The following is an 11508-nucleotide window of genomic DNA, read 5'->3' as shown; positions in this document are numbered from 1 at the left end:
GGTTCAACTGGTTCAACCGGTCCCAAAAACCGGATGATGTCATATATATATATATATATATATATATATATATATATATATATATATATATATATATATATATATATATATATATATATATAATGTCATTGATTTTGAACATTTTAACAACACCTTTCAAGTCCTAATAATTTATACGTAGTATGTGACTTTTTTTTCCTTAAAGTTTTGTTATGAAGATAATGAATAAAGTGAAAAAAAATATATATTAGTAGCTAATGTCGAATGAAGGAGAGGACTGTGGAGTATTTTGAATGTTAGTCTTCATCCCACATCGGCTAGAAAATGAAGTGGAAAGTTTGAGGGTTCTATAAAAGGAATGCCAAAAAGAAATGTTAAGCCTATATGAGTCACACTGATAAAATAGTGGGCCCATGCACTTTTCAATTAGTATAAGTTTTATAATGGTTTTTTCTAATAAAAGAAAAACCAAATATTTAATAAAAACCGGTTTGAAAACCGGTTGAACCTCCCTCGTTCACACAAAACCGCCGGTTTTTAGCGGTTCAACATACAAGCGGTTTTTGGAGCTTGAAGAACCGGTAACCTGATCGGTTCCCGGTTGAACCGGCTGGTCCGGTCCGGTTTTCAAAACAATGCATTTAACTATTTATATTCATATATTATGAATATATATAATTCATGTACAATCAGATGGACAATGTAATCATCTAATTGACATATGGAACTAGTTAGTTAGTATTTTAAGTGAAGTCAAACCAACTTTGACTAGTTTGTCGGTTCATCTCGTTCGCCCATACTTGTCCTCAGAGGCCATGCTTTGACTTGTTAGATGGTATGGTCCTTTCCTACACCTGGTGTAAGATTTAAAGGTTCATAAGGTGCTTCTATTTAATGCTAATTTGGTATAAGTCTTAATAGCTTAAGAACAACTTATATACAAGTGAAGACTAGCATGTTTTAGTGGTTGATCCTTTCTTGGTGGATACATAATATATAGCCTCTTTTTTGGAGCTTCATGTCATCTTCATTAACTTTCAATCTCCCATGAGAATCAAAGACTTCAAATGCTGTAATATTTTGCTTTCTATGGTTGATTTAATATTTTCATGATTGCAAAATGATATTTGGTGGGTTAAAATGGTTTTAAGTTTATTATAATTTTAAAGCTTTTGTTGTCGTTATTAGCATTTATGAGAAAACAATTTTGAATAAAACCCAACATACTTAGATTTGTCAAGTAAGTCTTCATCATATTTATGCATTTTTAATTTGTAATTTCACTTCTTTTGCACTCATATTGGGATTTATCCTTATAAATAGATATAATTAAATTGATTTTTCTGTTATGCTTCTAATTGGTTCCTTGGTGATGTTTCTGATATGTTCTCTAGTTTGTGGTGGGCAAAGAAAGTAAGTTTTGGAAACACAATGGAATGCACATATGATGCTTGATTATTTGTCTCAATAAAATAAGTAAGTTTTAAGTTGTGAATGTATAACTTTTTTGTGTATATTTTTTGTATTAAACTATGAAAATTATATTAATGTGTGATTTTTATTTGTTGAATGTGAATTATGAATGTATGAATTTTTGTGAATGTTTACATTTTTTGTATAGTATAAATGTTACGAATATTTATTAATTTCATACTTGGTTTGCCTTAAACTGTAAAGAAGGTATGAATGGTTTGTTTTTTAAACTATGGATGGTTTATTAAGTTGTGAAGATTGTTTAAACTTAAACATAAAAATGATGATTTTGACCTTCCTTTAAAAAACATGACTTTTACCTCATTGTATCATATATGTTACTATGAAAGTTTAAGATTAGTTATTGATAACGTGCCTCCTAGCCACGTTAGAAGATCTAATGATGCCAATGCCAAATCTCCCAGAACATGTAACAACCTAATTTTCGAAAAACAATTTAAAATTTTGTTTTCATAACATCAATCATAGTAAATATTTAAATCCCAAAATATATCCATGTTATTTTGAAAATTCAATGTACAATAGACCAAATGGAAAACACCAGAGAATGCAAGTCTCGTCATCAAGTCGGGCCCTTGACCTTATCAATGGAAGTACCTGAATGCCTCGTCATCGAGTTGGGCCCTTGCACAAGGTTAGTGATTTCCCAATTACACAAAACATATAATCACATATTGTCATGCTTATACATATACATACAATTTGCCATGGACTCCCTCCATGGTCTTCAACGGAATGCCATGGCTACCCCTATGGTCTTGACAAGTGTCATGAGCTCGCCCCCATGGTCTTGACATAAGCCTCTACATAAATCAAATAAAATACCATTTCCCATAATATATAACCATATCATGTCAAATAATGGGTCGGCCTTGGTGCCTTCGACCCATGCGTGTGGTGAGAAGACTCACCTCAAATACTAACAGTAGCTGAATAGGTCCCATCTCCGAGTATCAGCTCCACTCAATCCCTAAACATAAGCAACCCCTTAGATTTAACACAAAACTTCAAACCCTAAAACATCCCAATATGATCCAAAAAAATTTAATTCATAAATCAAACCATAGGGACCCAATCATCTCATAAAATCATATGTGAAAATATCTCAAACATCATATCAAAACACTGTATCAAAAATCACATGTCCAAATATCAGATTAAATCATCCCATGCTAAACATTGTAGTGTGTGCGATGCAGTCATCCCGAGCTCTTCCCCTTACTACCGGACGTACCTAAAACCAAAACTGAAAACTGTAAGCATGAAGCTTAGTGAGTCTCGCTAAACTACCACATACCATACACATGTCATACAACTAGGAGATACGGGCCCCGCCCACACTCCACTATCTAGGAGATACGGGCCTCGCCCACACTCTATGAGATATAGGCCCCGCCCATACTCAGTTAACAAGGAGATACTGTCACACCCCCAAACCTGAACGGCGGAAACGTTCGAGGGTGGATGACTTCATGTGGTAACATAACAAATGAATACATAGTAAAGAAAGCAATACAACCATCATATATATAATTGAAAGTTTACATTTGTCAAAAGTTACATGTTTAAAACCAATTACAATATGATGTCAAAATATGAGATTAAACTGGCGCCACAGCATCCCTTCATCAAAAGCATAATGATACCTGTAGTTACTGAATCCCTGGGACATACAAGTAATTTTGAAAGAGTAGATCAGCATTTAAGCTGGTGAGTTTCATAAGTATTTAATGACAATGTTTGTATGAAATGAAATGTCTTGTCCTTGTTTGTTTGTTTTTAGAAAATCCTATATTTTCTACTAGTATAAAAGTAGTCTTCCTTCAAGACCAAAGTTTGTTTCCAAAAATGTATGTAAGTGTAAAAATAACCAATATGTTTGAAAACCTCGTAAATCAATGTATTTTAATACCTCCTGTGAGTTTTATAACCATAATATTGACTCGGAATGCCTATACACAACGTTCTTCAGGCGTTGGAATGTTATGATGTTTGTCACCCCAAATGGTGGATTGTAGCTAACAGTCAGGGCACGGGTTGTCAAGCCCGTATAGATCTATACACAAACACCATGCTCCCCCTCCAAGGGATTCTGGTATATAATACAGGATTTTAAATGTGTACTCGAACGTACGTGAAGTTAATGTCTCAAAGAACCGTAGTATAAAAACAGATTTACGTGTTAAAATGTTCATTTGCTATTGTATATGAAAGTGATTTCTTGAAAATCATGTTTCTAGTATGTAAAAGTTAGCAATATCCTCATAAAACTATACCTATTATAGTTTTCTAAAAGTGTGCCTTGTTTGTTTTAGAATATCTAGAAAAGGAACCACTTGTTATGAAAACATAGATTTTTGTAGAGCCTAAGATAGACACATATACTTTAAATCTAGGAAAAATGTTTAGTTTATACATGCATTACAACAATTTATAGTTTTGAAGATAGAATGCTATTGTAATATATTTTGTATACGGGAGTTCCCTATAAAGTTTATAAATCACATATGATTCTACTTAATAAGAGTGTATAATAATCTTTATATATAACACCCGATAGTAGTCGTGTGTTTTACTTGTATTCCCCCCCCCCCCCCCCCCTTAGAAAGCATATAAAAGCATTTAGAATATTTAAAAAGGATTAATTAAGGGGTATGAACTCACTTGAAAGTTTGAAGATAGCGAGATGGAAAAACCGAGCAGAGTTTCGTCTCGAGAAACGAAATTTTCTCGGGATTCTCGGGAGTAAAATCGACCTTCGGGACTTGAGCAAAATGACCAGGGCTTCGGGGTAGTGCGGGCACAGAAATCGAGGCAATATCATGAGAGAAATGAGAGAGATGGGGTAAATTTTCCGGAACCCTCGCATCTCTATTTATAGGAGGCTGAGAGGCCTCGTTACGCGGGGCGTACGTACGTACGCTGGGCGTAAGCGTACGTCATGCGTGACCGAGTCCTCGACTGCCTCGGAGCTCGGATGGGACGGGTCGGTGGTTCGCACAAGCGCGACGTGGACGATCCGAGGCCAAGGCCTTCGCGTACGCGGGGCGTACGGGGTTACGCGGCGCGTAACTCGGATGAGTACGCTGACTCCCCCTTCGGATAATACCGAATTTTGATTTAAATAAATATATAATTTATTTAATAAACTTCAAAAATTCATATCTTCTTCATACAAACTCCGTTTTCGACGTTCTTTATATCCCCGCGAAGGTGAGACCATACTCTACAACTTTCGTTTAGATTCCGTCGGCAAATTCCGAAATTATTTTTATTATTTATTTATAAAGTGTCGTGAATAAGAAATTTCTTTAAACAAATCATAACTTCTTTATCTGACGTCGGTTTTTTCCAGACTTTTTACCGCTGAAAAACCATTGTCGAGACCTTCGATTCTTGTTTAGGTCATTCCGGCCAAAAGTCACTCGATCTCCGATTCGAGTTTTTAGTTGTCTATTGCTAAGCCGAATTTGGAAAAATCTTAACTTCAATATACGAAGCCGGGTTTGGGCAATCTTTTTACGTACGATCCCGGTTTAATGATATAAAACGTAGTAGGTAGTTTAATAGAAACTTTTTGGACTTTTTATTATCAACGTTAATTTTATTAACTCAAAAGTGGTTACAATACTTGACCTATTAGGCCATTACAAAGAGTTGAAATATCGGGTTGTCACATCATCCCCCCATTAGAGGGAATTTCGTCCCGAATTTTAAAGTAGTAAAGACACTAGTGAACATGAAAGAGATGAGGGTACTTTTGTTTCATCTGATCTTCGCGTTCCCATGTGAATTCAGGTCCCCGCTTGGCGTTCCGGCGAACCTTCACGATGGGTATGCGACTTTGTTTTGTTTGTTTGACCTCTCGGTCCATGATTTCTACTGGTTCTTCCACAAAGTTGAGGCTCTCGTTGATCTCGATTTCATCGAGTGGAATAACAAGAGTCTCATCGGACAGACATTTTTTCAAGTTTGAGACGTGGAAGGTTGGATGTATGTTACTAAGTTCACGCGGTAGGTTAAGTTTGTAAGCCACAGGGCCGATTCTGGCAAGAATCTCGAAAGGCCCTATGTATCTTGGATTTAGTTTCCTACACTTTCCAAAGCGTATTAAACCCTTCCACAGTGAGACCTTTAATAAAACGTGGTCTCCTACCTGGAATTCCAAAGGTTTCCTCCTTTAGTCAGCGTAGCTTTTCTGTCGGTCTCTAGAGGCTTTCAATCGTTCACAAATATGAACGATCTTCTCTGTCGTTTCTCGTATGATTTCCGGACCGGTGAGAGTGCTTTCAGGAACTCTTCCTTTAGCTAACTGGGTATCGCCAACTTTAGTCCAACACAGAGGGGATCTGCACTTTCGACCATAGAGAGCTTCAAACGGAGCAGCCTTTATGCTTGTATGATAACTATTGTTGTATGAAAATTCGACAAGGGGTAAATGGATATCCCATGCCTTTCCAAAGTCAATCACACAGGCTCTCAGCATATCTTCTAAAGTCTGTATCGTTCTCTCACTTTGCCCGTCTGTTTGTGGGTGGTAGGCTGTACTCATGTCTAGCCTAGTCCCCAGGGAACCTTGTAGTGACTGCCAGAATCTTGAAGTGAATCTACTATCTCGGTCAGAGATAATGGATATCGGAACACCATGCAGTCACACTACTTCCCTTAAGTAAGTTCTTGTAAGCTTTTCCATTTTGTCAATCTCCTTGATGGGTAGGAAATGCGCGGATTTGGTCAATCTGTCGATGATGACCCATATGGTATCGAGTCCACCCATCGTCTTGGGTAACTTGGTTATGAAGTCCATAGTAACCCGTTCCCATTTCCATTCTGGTATCTCTGGTTGTTGTAGTAATCCTGACGGTTTTTGGTACTCGACCTTAAACTTAGCGCAAGTAAGGCATTTACTTACGAAGGTAGCAATTTCTGCTTTCATGTTAGGCCACCAGTACAATTTCTTAAGATCCAGATACATCTTATCTGAACCCGGGTGAACGGAATACCTCGTGTTGTGTGCTCCAGTCATTACTACGTCTCTGAACCCGCCATGTTTCGGCGTCCAGATTCGGTCCATAAGATAATATGCTCCGCCACCCTTGACTTCTAGATTCTTTTCCATTCCTCGCAGGGATTCGCCCGCCACATTTTCAAGTCGCAAAGCTTCCACTTGTGCCTCCTTAATTTGTGTGGATAAGTGGGAATGGATAGTCATAGTCAGAGATGTGACCCTCCGACCAGTGTATTCCTTTCGACTGAGGGCGTCAGCTACCACGTTGGCCTTGCCAGGATGATAACAAATTTCGCATTCGTAGTCATTTAGTAACTCAACCCATCGTCGTTGTCGCATGTTGAGTTCCTTCTGATCGAAAATGTGTTGAAGGCTCTTGTGATCAGTGAAAATAGTACTCTTTGTTCCGTATAAGTAGTGTCTCTAGATCTTCAGAGCAAATACCACTGCTCCTAACTCAAGATCGTGTGTCATATAGTTCACTTCGTGTGTCTTAAGCTGTCGGGAGGCATAAGCAATAACTTTCCCTCCCTCTCTGCATAAGAACACAACCAAGTCCTTGATTTGACGCATCGCAATACACTACAATGTCTTCTATCCCTTCGGGGAGGGATAGTATCGGTGTGGTACACAAGGCCTGTTTTAGTGTTTGGAACGCCTTTTCTTGTTTCGCTTCCCAGCTAAAGGCCACGCCTTTCTGAGTTAATGTAGTAAGAGGTTTCGCAATGCTAGAGAAGTTCTTTATGAATCTGCGATAGTAGCCAGCGAGACCTAGAAATTGACGAATTTCTGTAGGTGTCTTTGGTGCCGACCAGTTCTCGATGGCCTTGATTTTGGAGGGGTCCACGTGTATCCCTTTCTCGCTAACAACGTGGCCCAAAAATTCGACTCTTCGAATCCAAAATTCGCATTTAGAGAACTTCGCATAGAGTTTCTCCGCTCGTAGTGTTTCTAAGACTTTTCGTAGGTGCTGACTATGCTCTTCCTTACTTCAGGAGTAGATAAGTATATCATCGATAAAGACGATGACGAACTAATCTAAGTAGGGACAACATACCCTATTCATTAGGTCCATAAATACTGCTGGTGCGTTGGTTAATCCAAATGGCATTACTACAAATTCGTAGTGCCCATAACGAGTTCGGAAAGCTGTCTTGGGAATATCCCCCTTAAGTACCCGTAATTGGTGATATCCGGATCGTAGATCTATCTTCGAGAAGTAGTTTGCTCCTTGGAGTTGATCGAATAGGTTGTCAATACGGGGTAGAGGGTAACGGTTCTTGACAGTAAGTTTGTTCAGCTCTCTGTAGTCAATGCACATATGGAACGATCCGTCTTTCTTCTTTACGAACAAGACTGGTGCTCCCCAAGGTGAGAAACTTGGTCTTATGAATCCTTTTTGAAGGAGTTCATTAAGTTGACTGGAAAGTTCTTGCATCTCTGCTGGTGCTAGACGATAAGGCGATTTCGCTACTGGGGAAGCCCCTGGAACTAAGTCGATTCTGAATTCGACTTGGCGTTGTGGTGGTAATCCTGGTAGTTCTTCTGGAAAGATATCGGGAAAGTCGCGTACTTCTGGAATGTTCTTGATGTCCTTCAGTTCCTGACTTGTATTGACGATGTGCGCTAGGAATGCTCGACCATCCTTCTGTAAACACTTTCGAGCTTGGATGCACGAAATGATACGAAGGTTTGTACTTGATTTGTCGTCGTAAATCACTAATGTTTCGTTGTTAGGGAGATTAATACGAACTGCTTTTTCAAAACACATGATGTCGGCGCGAAGAAGACTTATCCAATCCATGCCGACTATGACGTCGAAACTTTTAATAGGGACCGGCATGAGATTGATTGGGAAAGAATGACCGTCTAAAGTTAACGTACAGTCCTTGTATATGTAGTTAGTGTTTTCGGTTTTTCCGTTGGCCATCTCTACAGTGAATGATTTTTCTAGATTGCTAGGCTTAGGTTTAAGTAAGTGAATAAAGTTTTGACTCACGAAGCTTCTCTCCGCTCCACTATCGAATAATATGCATGCATATGAATTATCGAGGAGGAACGTACCAGCAACTACAGTTGGGTTAGCTATAGCTTCGTCGTGGCCTATAGTCAAAACTCGTCCCACACCGTCGGTGCCTGCTGCCTTAGGGTAGTTCCTCTTGTAGTGGCCCACCTCGCCACAACCGTAGCAAGCCTAGCCTATACCCGCACTGGGAACTTGAGTGATCGGCTTTGCGGGATCCTTGTAGAAACGGGCTGTGTGTCCCTTTCTGTTGCAGTTGACGCACTGCATTTCCCGACAAGGTCCATGGTGGTGGTAAGTGCATTTGGTGCACTTTGGAAGGTTACCTACATAAGGCCTTGTTGGGTAGGTATTTGTAGGAGCTGTAGTAGGTACCGTGGCAGCATTCACTGAAACTAGTTGTTTCTTTGCGGATTCTTGGGAAGACCCACCCTTCCCTTTATTCCATACTCTCTTCCTGTTGTTTTTTTTTTGTTGTTGTTGTTATTGTTGTTGTTGTTGTTGTTGTTGTTTCCTCTCTATGGTTCTGGTGCAGAAACGGTTGGGTTCTGATGACCTCCGTAGTCAATCAGAGATTGTGCCAGTTCCTTAGCACTTTCAAAGGTGTCAGGTTTGGAAGCTAACACGCTTGACCGTATTTGGGGGGTCAGTCCCCATATGTACCTCTCTATTTTCTTTCTCTCAGGAGCAATCATATCTGGGCAAAGGATTGCCAGATCGCAGAATCTGTTGGTATATGTTGCGATGTTGGTACCAACCATTCCGAGAGTCCAGAGTTCATGTTCGAGCTTTTGAATTTCTCCTTGTGGGCAGTATTCTCTCATCATCATGGCTTTGAGGCTCTCCCAGCTTATGGAGTTTGCCACTATTAGAGTAAGTACTTTAACGTGGCCATTCCACCAAGCTAAAGCTCTATCAATGAGTGTGAAGGTTGTAAACTTGACTTTGCTGTGCTCGGGGCAGGAGCAGATTTCAAAGACTGATTCTGTCCTTTCAATCCACTGTCTCAGAGCCATCACACCACTAGTTCCATAAAACATACGGGGTTTGGCATTAGTAAAGTCCTTATAAGTGCATTCTCGGGGTTGCCCATGACTCTCGCCACGGTTGGATAGGCGTGTGCCAGTTCTCGAGTCATTTGTACTCGAGTTATTGAGCTGTGACATGGCAGTTGCTACCGCTGCGGTGACTGCTGCTTGGAACATGACAACATCAAATTAAGGAGGTGGAGGTGGTGGTGGTATCGGTGTTTCATTCATAGGGTTACGTCTGGTATTCCTGCGTGGCGGCATCTTTAACTATACGTTTAAAAGATTATGATATGGATAAGAATAAGTGAACAATGAATGTGTCTCATGAACCAAATTGCTATAGTTCAACAACAGATGATAGCATAAATCTTAAAATAGAAGAATGAAAGTTATTTGTAAGAATGAAAGTATGAAACAAGTATTTGGTTTCTCGACGACTTTTCAAGGTTTGAACAAAATACTCAACGTAGTAATAATAGTGTCACTTATATTAATATAAAAGTTGATGCAACGATCATGAAAATTTGACCCCTATAAGGGTCTCCGATTACAAAGTTTGAGAAATTTAAAGACTTTTAGCCGAGGTCCTAAGTTATAACAAAATTTGAGGTTTCACAAGTACTACTTGCGACGTGTGTTGCGCTTGGAGCTCGATTCTGCATCAGATTGCTTCGACTCCATAAGACGCCTATCAAAGGCGGCTTGTTGTTCCCTCAATTCTGCGAAGGCTGCATTCTCTTGTGCTTGGAATGCTTCGGTGCGGAGGTGGATGTCGTTCTGCAACATCTCCAGGCGGTTGATATCGGCCGTGTGGATTTGTACTTCCACGTTGACCTCTTGGATTCGGTTTGCTTGAACCCCCGATTGGTAGGACTGGTTGGCCAGTTTACCTACCATTGCTGGAAGTGCTCGGTCGACTGAACCCCCGTCCCTGATGTCGTAGAAGTCTCGACACATTCCGTAAGGAGAGCGTATCCCTTGTTGTTGGCTCCAGTGGACGAGGTGACTTCCCCAAACGGGAGTCGGTCCTAGAAAGTTCCTCCTAATGGGTGGAGGGTTGACTATTTCCGGTTTCGAGTCTATCCTAGAGTCGTCCCCGCCCTCCAACTCAATGGGCTCTTCGTCCTCCTCCGGATCCTCTTCAATCCATCCTCCGTTTCCTTGTTGTGGGTAGTAAGGGTCTCCATGCGGGTGAAATCCAGCCATTTGACTATACGAGAATAGGGTTATAAGATTTGAATAAAACTTGAGACATGTAATACTAATTAATCTAGTGTATGCACCAAATACTCCTATAGTATTTAATTTGTACGTTAGATACTAGTGTCTATTTTGTTAAATTTTGACTTGTTTCTCACTACGATCATTCCTTGACATACGTTAGTCAAATTTCGGATAAACATAGTTGATCAGGCTATATTCGTCCTAAATTTGATTACGTATCTCGAGAATTAGTCGTAGTGTCCAACTTGTCCTAAAACTTTTTGTATAGTTTTTATCATAAAAGTGTGTCGTTGTATGCATGTATTTCAGATTTTTATAACCTAAAATAATCTATTTATGTGAAATAAGGATTTTAGGTACAAAAACTTTTGTCAAAAACTTTGAGTCCCTAAGCATTTATAGTTTGTATATCTTATGAGGTTCGATATACTTAGTTCACTATAAACATTGCTCTGATACCAATATGTCACACCCCCAAACCTGAACGGCGGAAACGTTCGGGGGCGGATGACTTCATGTGGTAACGTAACAAATGAATACATAGTAAAGAAAGCAATACAACCATCATATATATAATTGAAAGTTTACATTTGTCAAAAGTTACATGTTCAAAACCAATTACAATATGATGTCAAAATATGAGATTAAACTGGCGCCACAGCATCCCTTCATCAAAAGCATAATGATACCTGTAGTTACTGAATCCCTGGGACATACAAGTAATTTTG

This window comes from Lactuca saligna, chromosome 3 (genome assembly GCF_052625555.1).
Source record: "Lactuca saligna cultivar CGN05327 chromosome 3, ASM5262555v1, whole genome shotgun sequence".
In the NCBI taxonomy this organism is placed as follows: domain Eukaryota; kingdom Viridiplantae; phylum Streptophyta; class Magnoliopsida; order Asterales; family Asteraceae; genus Lactuca; species Lactuca saligna.
The sequence above is the reverse complement of the archived record's forward strand: the minus strand, read 5'-3'. Positions refer to the sequence as shown.